This window comes from Triticum urartu, chromosome 5A (assembly GCF_056163025.1).
Source record: "Triticum urartu cultivar PI428250 chromosome 5A, HENAU_Tu73, whole genome shotgun sequence".
NCBI lineage: Eukaryota > Viridiplantae > Streptophyta > Magnoliopsida > Poales > Poaceae > Triticum > Triticum urartu.
Genome location: NC_141877.1, coordinates 412,946,970 through 412,964,944, shown reverse-complemented (window position 1 = coordinate 412,964,944; position 17,975 = coordinate 412,946,970). Strand labels below are relative to the sequence as shown.

Below are 17,975 nucleotides of genomic sequence, written 5' to 3'. Positions count from 1 at the left end.
CCTCACCATCGGCCAGGAGCCAGCTAGCCGGGCGCGGGCTCTTCTGCCGCGTCGGGCGCTCCAGGCGGCAGGAAGAAGCGCTGGGCTGCGCCGACTTTGTTTGGCAGCCGGCCGAAGAAGCCTAAGGGCTCAGCTGCGGCGACCCGGCGGGATGAGGCAGCCGCGAAGGCCATCCGCTTCCGTAAGGAAGTGAAGAAGCCGCCGTTGGTCTCTGCGTGAGTATTCTGACTTCAAAGTTTATTCTTTCTTCGTTCTTTGTCTGAGTCTTTGCTCGCCCTTGTTTCTTCAGGGCTCCCCTCTCTCTTGAACGGGTCGCCGCCGCCTCCGTCATGGGGTCAGCGGGGACGCCCGCCACCACTCGGCGGATAGACCCCGCTGCCGACTTCCGGGAGGCGACGGAGCGGAATGCGCAGGAGAAGCGCAATGAAGAAGAAGCCCTCCGCCTGGAGAAGGCGGAGGCCGACAGGGCGGAGGCCTCCACCAAGAAAAAACTAGCGGAGGCCGAAGCCGCCGCCGCAGCGAAGCAGCAGGCTGAGGAAGCCGCACGCCGTCAGGCGGCCTTGCTTGTTACCCCGCTAAACTCTGCGCCGCCGCCGCCGGAGTTCACGGGGTAGACTGGAGGAGCCGGCGGGGAGAACCTCGTCGAGGAGAGGGAAGGCGGCGATCCCTCTACTCCGGGCGCGAACATTCCGCCGCCGCCTCCGCCGCCGTCTGAAGGCATGCGAGGCGAGCAGCCAGCGGACCCTCCGGTGCCGCCGACCGAAGAAGAGGCCGTGGCGAGGCTACTCCTCCAGGTCGGCTCGCCAGCGCGCCATCGTCTGGAGAAGGCGACTTCGGCACTCCGCCCCCTGGAGGCCGGCACCGCCAGCTCCGCGGCTCCAGATGCCGAGGCGACGAGCGCCGCACCTGTTGGGTGGGTGCGGGGAGGCGGCACAGGGCCGCTGAACCGGGCGCTCCTGGACGTCCAGGCGAAGCTCCGCGCTGAGGGCGACGCCCTCCAGAGCTGCACCAAGGCGTTCCTGGCGTCGCGGGCGGCCGTCCGGGTATGTCTTTTCTTTGGGCCTTTATTTTTCTTGTTCCTCTCTGTGGGGGCGCGCCAGCGCACCCACTGGGTGTAGTCCCCGAGTTTCGGGTCGGCTACTGAGCAGGCGGTCCGGAACTCCAATTTGATGAACTTCTGGGTACTAACTTTGTCTGAAATGCTTGTTGCAGGACTACCACAACCTCCGCGTCACCGCCTTCAACCGTATTGTTGAAGAGTTGGGCAAGCGGACCGCCGACTTGGCGGACAGCCGGAGTAAGTCCTTCTCCTTTTTCTCTTCTCCGCGGGGGCGCGCTAGCGCACCCGCGGGCTATAGTTCCCGAGATTCGGGCCGACTGCTGAGCAGTCGGGCCGGATCTCCCCGGCGACCTACTTTATTGACGAGTGCTGTCTTTCTTTATTTCCTTCAAGGGCCAACGCTGCTCTTCAACAGCAGCTGAGCAAAGCCAACTCCGCCCTGCTCGCCAAAGGGGAGGAGTGCGGCAAGCTCGCCGCGGAGCGCGATCTGCTGACCACTCAGTTGGCAGAGCAGAAGGGGCTGCTCGCGAAGTCGCAGAGGGAGGCGGAGGAGACGGGGGCCGCCCTCCTGGCCGAGTTCGCGAGCGAGCACTCTTCCTGGTCTGACAAGGAGGCGATGCTGTCCTCCGGCTTCCACGAGATCGAATACATCGTTGATGGTGAGTCTCTTTGTTTTCTTTCTTTGAGCCGCCGACCTAGGTCGTGCCGACTCCTGGTTTTTGACTCGCTTTTTTGTTTCTTCGTGTCTTTTGCAGACTTCTTCCCTGGGCAGTCTCAGGCCGCTATCCAAGCCATCGAGGCCGATCGTGCAAGTCGGAGGGCGGAGGGCGCAGAGATCGCCACCGATGCCCCCCGAACTCTTGATGAGCACATTTTGAGTATCGAGGCTCGCCTCTGGCTGGCTCACCGGATGCTGCGCCGGCTTCAGCGTGTCGGCGCCCAGGTGATCTCGGCCCTTTGGCCGGATATGCAGGCTCCGCGCACCCCCAGCCTGACGACCAACTGGTTGGAGGTCGCGACTGGTCGCCTGGAGGCCTGGAAGGGCTCTTCGGCCCGGGCTGGAGCGCGCCGGGCCTTGGAGTTCGTCAAGGCGTGGTACCCGGGGCTGGATCTAGACCGGTTGGCCACGCTTCGGTCGAAGGCCCAGCCGGAGCTGGCGGCTGAGGAAGACGCCCTCGTCAAGCGTGCTGCGGCGATCGCCGAGTACACCGACACGAGCATCTTCGTCCCCGAGCGGTTTGAAGACGGCGAGGAGGTCCCGCCGGAGTGGTTTGGGATGAACCCAGACTACGACGAAGACTCACCGGAGGTGATCGGCTCCAGCGTCGAGGAGGAGGACGAGGCGGAGGATGAGGGCGAGGCAGAGGCACCAGAAGACGGAGCAGACGACCAGCCTCAGCCCGACCGCGCCTCCAGCAACGAGCCGCGTGCGACCGATCCGATTGCTACCGGAGGCGATCAAGCCAAGACTAGCCGGCCGACCGCCCCGACGACTGACGCTGGCGCCTCCTCCGACCCCTGACTCCGTCTGCCGCCTCCTAAGCTGCCGCTGTGTCTTTTGTTTTATCTGTTTCAGTAGTCTTTTGAAGAACTTGTTAATTCGCACAATTCCACCTGCGGGGTGTATTCTGAACCTCTGCTTGACAATTCGGCCAAGGGCCTGTGTTATATATATGTCTATCTTTTCTTGCTCATTGTTCTTTTGGCTGTTTTCCTTTGCCGCTTTCTCCTAGTTGCCTACCTTGCCAATCGGACAGCCGCTCTGCAGACTGTTGCTAGATCAAGTGCTAGGCTACTCTGGGAAAGCAAGTACTTAGTCGATTTAAGATTGTTTGAGCAAGTTGGATAGAAAACGACAATCCGACTGTCCGAGAGTCAGTTTGCGAGAAGGGCTTGGAAGCCGTCTTGAGCTATGTTTTACGCTTTGAGTCCCTAGACATTTTTCGTGCGATCACCCATTCTACCTTACCTCTGCCCACCGTACAGTCGCTCTGCGAGCTGCGGCTTCTGACAGAAGACGGCTTAGATGTTACACACTACTTGTCCGGCTGCAGGAAGCATTTCATAGTGCAAGGCGGCAAGTCCCTAGGCCGACTTGTCGAGCCCGGTGCCAAGCGGCATGACAAAGAGTAACATACTTGTAGGCATAATTTTTATCATATAGACAAAAGAGGGCAGTCCCCGAGCTCGTCTCGGGGGGCCCGAAGTCTTGGTACTTTAATACAAAGGGTAGCGTGGTACATACTGCATCAACTGTAAAATCTTCGGAGAAGATTTGCATTCCATGGCCACTCTGTCTCCTTGCCGGAGTCGTCCCTCTTGCGTGCTTGGGGCTTCTGAGCGTCGATCAGGTAGTAGGAGTCGTTGCCTAGTACTTTGCTGATGATGAAAGGGCCTTCCCAAGGCGGCGACAGCTTGTGCTGGCCGGCTGTTCGCTGGATCAGCCGGAGTTCAAGGTCGCCTTCTTGGAAAGATCTTGGCCTGACCTTCCTGTTGTGGTATCGGCGCAGGCTCTGCTGGTAGATGCTGGACTGGCTGAGTGCCAACAGCCGGCCCTCTTCCAGCAAATCGACGCCATCTTGTCGTGCTTCTTCTACTTCCTCCTCGGTGTACATGGTGGCTCGTGGGGAGTCGAACTCTATGTCCATTGGGATGACAGCTTTGGCACCGTAGACGAGGAAGAAGGGCGTGAAGCCGGTTGACTTGTTTGGAGTCGTGCGCAGACTCCAGAGGACGGCTGGCAGCTCGTCGAGCCAGCAGCCAGCCGAGCGCTCCAGAGGCTCGATCAGCCGAGGCTTGATGCCGGACAGGATGAGGCCATTTGCTCGCTCCACTTGGACGTTTGACTACGGGTGGGCGACGGACTCTAGGTCCAGTCGGATGCCCTGTGTTGCGCAGAAATGGGCCAAGGCGCCTTTGGCAAAATTTGTGCCATTGTCGGTGATGATGCTGTGTGGTATGTCGTACCGAATTGTGATATCGGTGATGAAGGTCACGGCAGTCAGACCGTTCAGTTTCTTGATTGGCTTCACTTCCACCCACTTGGTGAACTTGTCTACTGCGACAAGTAGGTGAGTTAGACCACCTCGTGCTATTTTGAATGGTCCCACCATGTCTAGACCCCAAACTGCGAAAGGCCAAGCAATGGGGATGGTCTTGAGCGCGGAAGCCGGCTGGTGCGGCTTGGAGCTGAACTTCTGGCACCCTTTGCATTTTTGGACCAACTCCTTGGCCTCTTCCAAGGCAGTCGGCCAAAAGAAACCATGCCGAAAAGCTTTGGCGACGAGTGCTCTTGAAGCCGCATGGTGGCCACATTCGCCTTGATGGATGTCTTTGAGGATTGCCTGGCCTTGCTCTGGCTCTACGCAGCACTGGTAGACACCAGTGACGCTGCGCCTGACCAGCTCTCTGTTGATTATGGTATAGGCTGCTGCCCGGCGTTGTACTTGCCGAGCTGAGGTCTCATCAGTTGGTAGCTCTTTGTTCACCAGAAATTTGAGGATGGGCTGGGCCCATGAGGGTGCTTCTATTTCGTCGACTATCAGAACTACGACTTGGACGATGGCGGCTGGGCTGGGAGGCGGCGGGCTGGAGTCAACAACCGCTTGTTGGGCTGATGAAGTCCCCAGGCTGACTGGCTCGGTCCTTGGGCCGAGTTCTGGAATCTTCAAGTCCGTCACCGCAGTCCCCGGGCCGGGCTCGACTGTGGCAGCTTTGGAGTCGCCCGCCAAAGTCCCTGTTCCGACTGCCGGAACTCTGGAGTCGGGTCCGCCGTCTTCGGGAGGAGCCGGCACAAAGATGGAGTCTGATTCTGGCGAAGGCTTGACAGACGGCTTGAGGAGGCGTTGAAGGGCGACGCCAGATGGTATTGCTTGGCGGGTAGAGCCGATTCGTGCCAAGGCGTCTGCTTGGTCATTGTTGTTTCTTGGCACATGGAGGAACTCGCACCCTTCGAAATACCCGCTAAGTTGCTGCACGAGGAAACGGTAGCTCGCCATGTTTGCGTCCTTGGCGTCCCAGTCGCCAGACGACTGCTGGACCACTAAGTCCGAGTCGCCATAACACAAGATCCGGCGGATGCCAAGTTCTTTGGCAAGCCGGAGCCCGTGAATGAGCGCCTCGTACTCGGCCACGTTGTTGGAGGTGGCAAAAAGGATTTGCAGTGCATATTTGAGCTTGTCGCCTTTGGGAGAGGTGAGGACGACGCCGGCTCCCAAGCCGGTGCGCATCTTGGAGCCGTCGAAGTGCATCCGCCAATGGGTGGAGTCAGGTGCTGGAGGCAGGTACTGGGTCTCGGCCCAGTCGACGAGGAAGTCGGCCAGTGCTTGTGATTTGATAGCGGCGCAGGGCTGGTAGTAGATGGTGTAAGGAGCCAGCTCTATGGCCCATTTGGCCACTCGACCAGAGGCATCACGGCTGCCGATGATCTCGGCAAGTGGAGCCGTGCAGACCACCGTGATTGGATGTTCTTGAAAGTAAGGCTTCAATTTCTTGGCAGCAAAGTGCACGCCATAGCACATCTTCTGGTAGTGGGGGTAGTTCTGCTTGGAGGTCGACAGTACCTCGCTCAGGTAATATACTGGTCTCTGGACAGGTAGCGCCTTGCCTTCCTCCTTGCGCTCTACTACAATGACTATGCTGACTACTCGGTTAGTGGCGGCGATGTACAGGAGCATAGGTTCCTTGGGAGTCGGAGCCGCCAGGACGGGTGGAGTAGTCAGCATCTTCTTCAACTGGTGGAAAGCTTCGTCTGCCTTATGGTTCCACTCGAAAAAAGTGGTCTTCTTCATGAGTTGGTATAAGGGGAGAGCTTTCTCGCCCAGCCGACTGATGAATCAGCAGATGGACGCCAAGCAGCCGGTGAACTTCTGCACATCCAACAGTCGGCTAGGTACCTCCATTCTCTCGATGGCCTTGATTTTTACTGGGTTGCATTCTATGCCGCGTTCAGAGACCAGGAAACCTAGCAGCTGGCCGGCTGGTACTCCGAAGACACACTTCTCGGGGTTGAGCTTGATCTAGAACCGGCGCAGGTTCTCAAAGGTCTCCTTGAGGTCTTCCAGCAATGTTCCTCGCTTTTCCGTCTTCACCACCACGTTGTCCACGTAAACGCGGGCGTTCCTACCGAGCTGCTTGAGGAGGCACTTCTGCATGCAACGCTGAAAGGTGGCGCCGGCATTCCTCAAGCCGAACGTCATGGTGAGGTAGCAGAATGCTCCAAACGGCGTGATGAAGGCGGTATTCAATCTATCAGCCGGGTTCAGCTTGATCTGGTGATATCCTGAGTACGCATCCAAGAAACTCAACAGCTCGCATCCGGCTGTGGAGTCTATCACCTGAGCAATTCTCGGCAGAGCAAATGGGTCCTTGGGGCAGGCCTTGTTGAGGCTCGTGTAGTCAATACACATTCGCCATTGCTTGTTCTTCTTTAGCACCAAGACCGGATTTGCCAGCCACTCCGAGAAGAAAACTTCCATAATGAAGCCGGCTGCTAGGAGTCGGGCTATCTCTTCTCCGACAACTCTTCTCTTCTCTTCTGATAAGCGGTGCAGGGGCTGCTTGACCGTCTTTGCATCAGATCGGACGTGTGACTTGTGCTCGGCGAATTCCATCGGCACACCTGGCATGTCTTTGGGAGACCATGCGAAGATGTCCCGATTCTCACGGAGGAAATCGACGAGCTCGCCTTCCTATTTGTTGTCGAGGTTTGCACCTACGACGGCGTACCTCTCTGGGTGCTCCGGATCCAAGGGTATCTTCTTTGTCTCTTTGGCCGGCTTGAACGAACCTTCGGCTTCCGACTCCTTCAGGTCGGGCGATATCTCCGGCTACTTGCCAGCCATCGCCACAGCTCGCTCCAGGAGTCGCTTCTCGGCCGCAATCACCAGAGACTTGGCCAGCCGATTGCTCTCGGTCGTGCAAGCGAACGACTTCCGGTAGTCGCCGGCCACAGTCAGAATTCCCCTGGAACTAGGCATCTTCATCTTGAGGTAGGCGTAGTGTGGGACCGCCATGAACTTGGCCAAGGCGGGCCGGCCAAGTAGCGCATGGTATGGGCTCTCAAGGTCCACCACCTCAAACCAAACAGACTCTCTTCGGAAGTGATCTTTGTCCCCAAAGAGGACGTCAATCAGGATCTTGCCGATTGGTGAACAGAAAAGCCCAGGAACAATGCCATGGAACATAGTCCGGCTGTTCTGAAGCTGTCTCTGCTTGATTCCTAACTTCTCCATGGTGTCCTTGTACAGGATGTTGATGCTGCTGCCCCCATCTATCAAAACTCGCGAGAAACGCGCGGCCCGTTTGTCCGTAGCAAAGGTGGCGTCCAGGACCAAGGCGTAGGAGCCCGGACTCGGCATCACTTCTGGGTGGTCAGCCCTGCTCCAGCTGATGGGCCTCTCTGACCAGTGCATGAACTCTGGCGTCTCTGAGGCTACCGCGTTCACCTCTTATCACCGCAGCCGCCTGTTGCGTCGATCGTCAGCCACACTGGTGAACACCACATAGGCTCCGTGCTCTTCAGGGTACTCGTCTTGTACTGCGCCGACTGGCCTGACTGCCGGCTGCTGGGGCGGAGGCGGAGGCGGCTGCCCAGCAGGCGGGGGTGGCAGGAGGCCGTCTCCCTTGGCGATCCTGGTGAGCCAGTGGCACTTCCGGGTGGTGTGATTCGATGGCTTCGCGCCGCTGTGGAACTTGCAAGGTCTATCCAAGGTCTGCTCATAGGAGAAGGCCGGCAACCAGTTCAGCTTGCCGCCTTTCTGTCGCTTGGGTGGAGGCTGCTCTTCTGGCTGCTGGGCTTCGACGGTCGCGACCAGCCGGCTGTTGGAAGCCGGCTGTGGGGCCTTGCGCTTGTGGTCGCCCTGCTGTTGTCGCCAGCCGGCGTCTGCTGCCGGAGTTCTTGGAGCCTGAGGAGCTACCTTGCCAGTCATGCTGATTTGAATTTCCGTCTTCATGGAGGAGTCGGCCGTAGCGTACTTGTCCGCTATGATCAGCAGCTCGTCGAGGGTTTCTGGCTCGTCGCAGAGGAGCTTGTGCTTGAGGAGGGTGCCTTCTCGGCACCCGGCTGTGAAGTACTCGATGGCCTGCACCTCATCCACGCCCTCGCAGGAGTTCCGGAGCTCAGCCCAACGCGTGAGGTAGTCGCGAGTCGACTCATCAGGACCTTGCACGCATAGGAAGAGCTGGCGAGGCTTGGGAGGACGCTTGTACATGCTGGTGAAGTTGCGAACGAATGCTTCGGTGAAGTCGACCCAGCTGTTGATGCTGCGGGGCTTTAGGTTGTTCAGCCATGTCTGGGCCGTGCCGTGGAGCATGAGCGGAACGTACTTTACGGCGACACGCTTGTTGCCGTTTGCTATGCTGACAGCCGTGGAGTAGTCGACTAGCCAGTCTTCAGGCTTCACGGAGCCGGTATATTTGGGCGTGTCTCTTGGGAGCGTGAACCCTCTGGGAAAGGGCTCGTCCCGAATGCGGGGCCCGAAACAAGGCGGACCCAGCTCGTCTTCTTCTTCCAGCGCCAGGGACCGGTGAAGTCGGTCGATCCAGTGGCGGGTGTCATTCTCCCCAACTCCTTCTCGGCGGCCAAGGCGGTCACCGAGAGTCGGATGGTCAACAGGCGGCGGGGAGACTCGCCTCTCCTTGCGGGAAGGGGGAGGCGGACAGTCGTCCCGTCGTTCCACTGCTCTCGGGCGGCCGTCTCGGTCGCGCTCTATGGTAATCCGAGTTCGCCTGTGGCTGATAGCCGGCTCCTTGTCCTTCCTTCCTCGGGTACCGCCAGTCGGCGTCCGAGACGTCGCACCTTGATCTCGGTGCGGGTCATCGTTTGGCCGCTGCGGTGCCTCCGTGCAGCAGCCGGCCTCGTTCTGCGCGGCGGCCGCGTCGAGGAGCCACTGGACTCGCTCCATCATGAGGCGGCGCTCTTCGCCCTCGAAATTGTCCAGCTCATCCGCCGCTGCCTGGGAGGCTCGGATGTTCTCCGCTGGCGTGGCATACACGGGGCGGCTAGCCCCAAACAGGCTGGCGATGGCTACGCCGCGCTGCTGAACCGCGCCAAGGCAGCTGGGCCCTGCCGGAGCCGGCGAGCTGCCAACAGCGCGATCCATCTCCCGCCGGTAAGCTTCTGACAAGCGTCTCATGCTGGCTAGCTTCTTTGCGCCTTCAACAAGCTAAAGGCGGCGTGCTTCTAACGTCTCTGCGTCAGCATCTTCTGGAATGGGCGCAGCTAGGTCTTGCAGCGCCGCGCCGAGTGAGTCGGGTGCCCTTCCACCAGGGAACTCATCATGACTGATGACCAGCACCTCAGTGACGGTGCTCCCATCGCTCTCCGCGTGGGGGAGAGGTTCGTCGTAGACCACCACATTGGAGGGGAAAGCGTCGACCGACACGGTGTCGGAGTCGACCAGCATCGGGTCGGTGGAGCCTACGGACTCCAAGTCTACGGCAGGCTCACCAAAAACGTGGAGTTGATCGAGGAGGCCCGCGAGGAGGTTTTCGGGGCCGCCTACGCCTGTGTCGGACGCAGGTTCGTCGGAGAGGCAGACCTCGCCGACAAGTTCGGCCAAGGAGCTGGCTGCGCAGGCAATCTCCATGCCGCGCAGCGCGTCGACACAAACTTCGTCTGGCGTGCCTGGCTGGCTGCGCTCGCCAGGGAGGAAAAGGGTTCCCGTCCAGAACAGATCTCCGGACGGCGGTGCACCATGCCCCACGGTGGGCGCCAAATGTCGGGGGTTTGGTGCGACATATGCCAACGGATGGCTTATCATGGTGGGGGCGAGTAGAACGTCGCCGGTGCCTGGAAACGGGATGAGGCGAAGACATGCACGCCGGTGAATCTTACCCAGCTTCGGGGCTCTCCGGGGAGATAATACCCCTACTGCTGCTCTGCGGGGTCTCTGCATGATCACTATGGTCAAGTGTTTACACGATTGCTCCTTGAGCTGTGTATGGTGGTAGGAGAGGGCAAGGCTAGCTCTCTCCCTCTACCTGGTGAGGTATAGAACTACTGGGATCCAACCCTTTGCATGGGTGCCCTGGGGGGTTTATATAGGCCTACCCCCCAGGGGTACAATGGTAATGTGACTGGGCGCGGGCCCAGCCGTCAGTGTCTCCGACCTCCGACTTCTCTGCCGACTGCTGGGGCCCGCCGGCTGGTGGGCCCCGCCGACTGGTCTGGTATGGAGCCGACAGGCCGCGTCCGCCGCGGGCGGGTCTTGCCGGCTGCTGATTACTGTAGCCGTGCTCCTAATGATGCAAGCTTGGTCATGGGGTCATGGCGACAGCCCCGCCGCCTGGTGGGCGATCACTGTGGCCACTCCCCCATCTCTTCTTGATTAATGGCGCGTGGGCCCGGGGGAGGGCTCGGCCGACTCCCCCGGGCCGAGTCCCGTTGGGTCCGATTGGCGGTGCTCCCGCCGTCTCCCGAGGTCTCGCTGGCTGGTGGGCCCTGCTGCCTCCAGGCCGTACAGACAAGCCGTTGTGGGTGCAGGACGAGGCACAGTGGTGCTGATGTCAGGGTCGGCTGGGCAACAGTGCCACGCTGCGGGAAGATCTTCCCAAGTACGGCACGCTGTAGCCATGCCTGCCCTTGGTAAGGGGCGGGGAGTGGGCTTCATTGTAGCCACGCCCCGGCCCCGTCCCCCTCGATGAGGTCACGGTTTGTTGGAGTCGCCGGCCGACTCCCCAAAGCCGGCTTCTCTGGAAGTCGTCCCTGGGACTCGGCCGTAAGCGGGCAGTCGGCCGCCTTGCCGTAGACTCCCCAGGAGGCGGCTCTTCGCCCTGTGGTCTTGAGGGGCGCAGCCTGCCCCGATGTCTTGAAAGGTTGTGGGGCTCGGGTTGGCCTACCCGTGGCCCATTACTCCGACAAACTTGCTTGTAGAGCTACTTCAACACTAGTGTAAAATTATTTGAACAAGCATGTAGAGCTAGTTCAACTCTAGTGTAAAATTTTTTGAACTAGCTTGTAGAGCTTGTTCAACTCTAGTGTAAAATAATATGTACTAGGTTATAGAGATAGTTCAACTCTACTGTAAAATTATTTGTACTAGGTTATAGAGCTAGTTCAACTCTAGTCTAAAACTATTTGAAATAGCCTATAGAGCTAGTTCAACTCTAGTGTAAAATTATTTGAAATAGCTTGTAGAGCTAGTTCAACTCTATTGTAAAATTATTTTTATTAGGTTATAGAGCTAGTTCAACTCTAGTGTAAAATCATTTGTACTAGGTTATAGAGCTAGTTCTACTCTATTCCAAAATTATCTGAAGTAGCTTGTAGAACTAGTTCAACTCTAGTGTAAAATTATTTGAACTAGCTTGTAGAGTTAGTTCAACTCTAGTGTAAAATTATTTGTACTAGGTTATTGTGACGCCCTCGATTCAGTCGTACACTAGGTTATAGATCTAGTTCAACTCCAGTATAAAATTATTTGAACAAGCTTGTAGAGCTAGTTCAACTCTAGTGTAAAATTATTTGTAGTACGTTATAGAGCTAGTTCAACTATAGTGTAAAATTATTTGAACTAGCTTGTAGAGCTAGTTCAAATCTGGTGTTAAATTATGTGTACTAGGTCTTAGAGCTAGTTCAACTCTAGTATAAAATTATTTGAACTAGCTTGTAGAGCTAGTTCAACTCTAGTGCGAAATTATTTGTACTAGGTTATTGAGTGCTAGTTGAACGCTAGTGTAAAATTATTAAAACTACTTTGTAGAGCTAGTTCAACACTAATGTAAAATTATTTTAACTAGCCTGTAGAGCTAGTTCAACTCTAGTGTAAAATTATTTGAACTAGCTTGTAGAGATTGTTCAACTCTAGTGTAAAATTATTTGTACTAGGTTATAGCGCTAGTTCTACTCTAGTGTAAAATTATTTGAACTAGCTTGTATAGCTAGTTCAAATCTAGTGTAAAGTTATTTGAACTAGCTTGTAGAGCTAGTTCAACTCTGGTGTAATATTGTTTGTACTAAGTTATAGAGCTAGTTCTACTCTAGTGCAAAATTATTTGAACTAGCTTGTAGAGCTTGTTCAAGTCTAAAAGCTTGTATAGCTAGTTCAACTCTAGTGTAAAATTATTTGAAATAGTTTGTGGAGCTAGTTCAACTCTAGTGTAATATTATTTGAACTAGGTTATAGATCTAGTTCAACTCTAGTCTAAAATTATTTGAACTAGCTTGAAGAGCTAGTTCAACTCTAGTGTGAAATTATTTGTACTAGGTTATAGAGCTAGTTCTACTCTAGTCTAAAATTATTTAAACTAGCTTGTATAGCTAGTTCAACTCTAGTGTAAAATTATTTGAACTAGCTTGTAGAGCTAGTTCTACTCTAGAGTAAAATTATTTGTACTAGGTTATAGAGTTAGTTCTAGTCTAGTGCAAAATTATTTGAACTAGCTTGTAGAGATAGTTCAACTATAATGTAAAATTATTTGTACTAGGCTATAGAGCTAGTTCAACACTAGTCTAAAACTATTTGAACTAGCCTGTAGAGCTAGTTCAAATCTAGTGTAAAATTATTTGAACTAGCTTGTAGAGCTAGTTCAACTCTAGTGTAAAATTATTTGTACTAGGTTATAAAGCTAGTTCAACTCTAGTGTAAAATTATTTGTACTAGGTTATAGAGCTAGTTCAACTCTAGTGCAAAATTATTTGAACTAGCTTGTAGAGCTTGTTCAACTCTAGTGTGAAATTATTTTTACTAGGTTATAGAGATAGTTCAACTCTAGTGTAAAATTACTTGTAGTAGGTTATAGAGCTAGTTCAACTCTAGTCTAAAATTATTTGAACTAGCCTGTAGAGCTAGTTCAACTCTAGTGTAAAATTATTTGAACTAGCTTGAAGAGCTAGTTCAACTCTAGTGTAAAATTATTTGTACTAGGTTACAGAGCTAGTTCAACTCTAGTGTAAAATCATTTGTACTAGGTTATAGAGCTAGTTCTACTCTAATGCAAAATTATTTGAACTAGCTTGTAGAGCTAGTTCATCAACTCTACAAGCTTGTATAGCTAGTTCAACTCTAGTGTAAAATTATTTGAACTAGCTTGTAGAGCTAGTTCAACTCTTGTGTAAAATTATTTGAACTAGGTTATAGATCTAGTTCAACTCCAGTGTAAAATTATTTGAACAAGCTTGCAGAGCTTGTTCAACTCTAGTGTGAAATTATTTGAACTAGCTTGAAGAGCTTGTTCAACTCTAGTGTAAAATTATTTGTACTAGGTTACAGAGCTAGTTCAACTCTACTGTAAAATCATTTGTACTATGTTATAGAGCTAGTTCTACTCTAGTGCAAAATTATTTGAACTAGCTTGTAGAGCTAGTTTAACTCTACAAGCTTGTATAGCTAGTTCAACTCTAGTGTAAAATTATTTGAACTAGCTTGTAGAGCTAGTTCAACTCTTGTGTAAAATTATTTGAACTAGGTTATAGATCTAGTTCAACTCCAGTGTAAAATTATTTGAACAAGCTTGCAGAGCAAGTCAACTCTAGTGTAAAATTATTTGAACTAGCTTGTAGAGCTAGTTAAACTCTAGTGTAAAATTATTTGTACTAGGTTATTGTGACGCCCTCGATTCAGTCGTACACTAATCATACACGCAAATGTGTACGATCAAGATCAAGGACTGACGGGAGGATATCACAACACAACTCTAGATACAAATTAAAATAATACAAGCTTTATATTACAAGCCAGGGGCTTCGAAGGCTCGAATACATAAGCTCGAAAACACAAGAGTCAGCGGCAGCAACAATATCTGAGTATAGACATGAGTTAAACAAGATTGCCTTAAGAAGGCTAGCACAAAAGCAGCAACGATCGAAAAGGCAAGGCCTCCTGCCTGGGAGCCTCCTAACTACTCCAAGTTGTCAGCGGTCGTCACGTAGTAGTAGGCATCCTCCGGGTAGTAGTAGTCATCAGTGGCGTCGTCTGGCTCCCGGGATCCGTCATCTGGTCGCAACAATCGGGTATGGGGGGAAAAGAAGTAGAAAAGCAACCGTGAGTACTCATCCAAAGTACTCGCAAGACTTACATCAGATCTAAACTAAGTATGCATCTGTATTAAAGGAATGGGTTGTATCTCTGGACTAAACTGCAGAATGCCAGAAGGGAAGGGGAAAGCCTAGCCTATCGAAGACTAGCATCTTCTAGAAACCACCATCTTGCAGCAACAGGAGGGAGTAGAGTAGCATAAAGTAAAGTAGTAGTAGTGTTTTCAACCTCGGCCAGAGATCCTTTCTTGACTCCCTGCGAGAAAGCAATCCCAGAGCCATACTATCCAGTTATCATCACAATCCAATTCTCATCAACATCCAGTTCTCATCACAAGTATCCAGTTCTAGTTGTATCGATCGGGATACAACTCCAAGTGTCCGTTACCGTAGGACAGGCTATCGATAGATGTTTTCTTCCCTGCAGGGGTGCACCAACTTACCCACCACGCTCGATTAACTCCGGCCGGACACACTTTCCTGGGTCATGCTTGGCCTCGGCCAAACAATACGCCGCAACCCGACCTAGGCTTAATAGAGAGGCCAACACGCCGGACTAAACCTATGCCCCCAAGGGTCATGGGCCATCTCCCCGGGAACTCCTGCACGTTGCATATGTGACCGGTGAGCAGACCTAGCTACCTCCTTCTACAAGGTAGGTGCTTACCAGTCCAACCCGGCGCGCGCCGCTCAGTCGCTGACGTCTATTAAGCTTCGGCTGATGCATACGACGCAGAACGCCCATACTATGCCCACGTGATAGTTAGTGCTATCAGGCCAGAGGCCCCTCGGATCAAATATCCAAATCGTAGTGGATTAGGAACGCGCGGTAACAAGCAGAGACTCACGAAAGATGTGACCCCGTCTCGAGTACTTGCGGCAAGGGCTAAGAATGCCTGGCCACGCCTCGTAAGTATCTCGCGGGCACCTTCCAGGTCAACCCGACTCCACGTCACTCGCGGGTACCCCTCAGGGTCGACCCGCCTATCCAAGTAACAACTGTAAAGTCCAAGTATCCGTGTGTGCAAACATCAAGGGGAAAACCCGTGGAATCACCCTCGGTAAATTCCACTCGACGTAATCATCAAGGTGAACGTAAGAGGATCCACCCTCGAGGTTCACACTTGAGGGGTTGCACGACAGAGCCGTATCGGAAGTGGTTAAGGAGGAAATCACCCTCGATGACCACGACCGATTAGCTACACTACAGAGGTCTCATCAGGAGTGATGTATGAGGTTCCACCCTCGGCACTCGATGGTAACTCTGCAGAGTCGTTCAACTAGGGGGGTGATGTGCGGTGTCGAGGCCTGGACGTCGATCACGTTGATCGAGTCATTAAACATAAAGCGAGGCAACTGAGACAAGGTGGGGGTCACTGATGGATCACTAACCAACCTATACTAAGCAGTTTAGGACAAGCAGGTAAGGTATGAAAGCAGGTAACAACAACAGGCTATGCATCAGAGTAGGATCATATAGAAAGCAGTAGCAGTTCTAATGCAAGCAGGGGTCATCGGTGACGTAATCGATCACGGAGGCAACATCGGTCTCGGGGTCTACCGGAGAGAAGAGGGGGAAGAAACGGTAAATATAAAGCAAACATAGCATCACAAAGCATAACGTGGCAATATGTTGTGCCGGGTGTGACCTAACGCATGGCTACACGATATAGGTGAAGGGGGAATTCAACCGGGAATGTACTCCCGGTTCCGGACCTGTGTCAGACAGATGACTGGAGGGGGAATGTTCCATGTTCAGATAGTTAGAGGCATCTGACAGGTAAACAGACCACGTATTCGGATTCGTCTCGTCGTTCTGAGCAACTTCATTTATAGAACTTTTTCATTTGAGCTACAGTTTAATTTCTACGAATTTTCAAAGTTTTAAACAGTTATTTAGAATTTCCTGAAAATTGGCTAAGTCTGTGAATCACTCAGTTTTAACACCACTTTGCTGTTTTCCGAAGGCTATAACCGTAGTTCTGTCCATCCTATGGCTTAGTGCCCTTTAACAATATTTATCATCTTTCTGTGATCTCCATGACAGTATCATTGACATCCATGTTAGAGTTCATTTGCTTCATAGAAACTGCATTTGAAAAGTGCCACTTGAAGTTAAATTCATAAACTGTTAAAATATACGAACATAGGATTTTGTGATTTTCATAGGATTTAATCCTTACATCTTTTGAATTTGGTCCAATGGAATGTTTTGAACCTTGTCAAGTGTACTACCTCCCCAAAATATTTTTTCTCCTATTAGTAGATGTTTAGCCGCTATTTACGGGCTGTTTAGAGGGCTAGGCAGTGTAATTTCAGTGAAGCTAGCTACTGCTACAGTAACTGAATATTACTATAGCAGAGCAGCAGCAGAATGCAGTGAGCAGAGAGCAGCAGCCAGCGGAGCAGAGAGCAGCGGCAGCCGGAGGCGGACGAGGCCAGAGGTGGACGTGGCCGGAGGTGGGCGCGGCCACACTCAACACATACACGCTGCACACACACACACACACATCAAACACACACATGCTGCAAACATCCACAGCCGCTCGTCCATGGCTATGGCCATGGCCAGCGGTAGTAGCGGCGGGCGGTGGCCGGCAGCGATGCACGGCGAGTAGCGGTGGCAACAGGCAGCAGCGTCGCGGGCAGGGCGAAGCAGGCGGCGCTCGGGCACAGAGTAAACGGCAGGGCGCGGTGAGAGGGGCTTCGGCGGCCGCGGTTAGCATGGCGGGTGGAGCCGGTGAGCAGCACGGCAGGGCCACGGGCGGCTACAGGGGTGCGTAGGCGAGCGCGTGCAGCATGCGGTGACGATGATAGCAGTAGTAGAAGGGCGGACGGGCACGCGCGCTAGCGATGCGTGGGCACGGGCGGAGGCGGGGCTCCGGCAGGCGCGACACCAGCGGCCGGTGGCGGGAGCGGCCGCGAGCATGGCGGGGCCAGTGGCGCGGGCGGGCTATGAGGGCACGACGAGCTGGAGGGGAGGCGACAGCGGCGGCCAGCAGTAGGGGTCATGGGCGCGGCAGTGGGGCACAACGCGGGCGGCGCAGCAGACGGTTGTGGGATGCGCGGTAGCGCCGACGCGAGCACGGGCGCGGTTGTCCAAGGGCGTGGACGTGGGGCGCGGGGGCATCTACGACGAGGTAAGCACGGGGTGTGGGCATGTCTACGACGAGGTGAGCGCCGAAGAGGGAGGAGATGGGAGTGCTCACTGCCGTTGCCGGGGAGATGGGCGGCGTGGCTCGACGATGCCGGTTGAGGAAGCGGTCCGTCTCGTCCTGGTGCTCGGGAAGGAGGAGGACGAGGGCGCCGGTCCTCCTGGACGGTTTGGCGCAGCTCGGAGAGGAGGGTGGCCGCGGCGATTCCAGAGCCACGACGACCGCGACACTCGGCTCCGATCCAGATCGAGAGAAAGGCGAGCGAGGAGGAAAGGAGAGGGGGAAGTGTTCTAGGGTTTGCCAGGGGAATCACAACGATGCTCTTATCCAACTGCACGATCGTGGGATGGTCGACACGGTGACATCCGCGGCGTGGACGGGCGTGGAGAGTCCACGCCATGGCCTCTGTTCCTGTGTACAGAGGTTGAAGGAAAAGGCCCTCGTAGTGGACTGGGCTGTTTACTGTAGCAGGTAGAGCCCATTAGCGCAGTAGCTAGTTTGCCTTTTTCCATTTTCTGACATTTAAAATAGCCACTGTTTGCAATTAAATAAGCCTCCAAATGGCTTTGCAAAATTATGGATCTTGGCTATTTAAATACATTGCAATAACTTGCACTTCCATAAAAAGTTTGGGGGCAATTTGCTTCCCCTAGAATTTATACGGGAATTTAAATGAGATAAAAGGGGTTGTTTGGGCCAGTTTAAAACAGGTCAAGGGCATTTTAATAAATCAAATAATGTTGGCGTATTCAGGACAATTACTTAGTGAATTTTTGCAACCCAA

The 17,975-nt window shown here is 53.8% G+C and overlaps 1 long non-coding RNA gene across 1 annotated transcript; it reads right to left on the bottom strand.

Annotated features, from left to right (window-relative positions):
- Nucleotides 1–13,701: 13,701 nt before the first annotated feature.
- Nucleotides 13,702–17,555, bottom strand: LOC147971656 (uncharacterized). Its single transcript, XR_015604782.1, has 2 exons — nucleotides 17,246–17,555; nucleotides 13,702–13,995 (listed from the first exon to the last, which is right to left on the bottom strand). It is a non-coding gene; the product is annotated as an uncharacterized LOC147971656 (long non-coding RNA).
- Nucleotides 17,556–17,975: the final 420 nt, after the last annotated feature.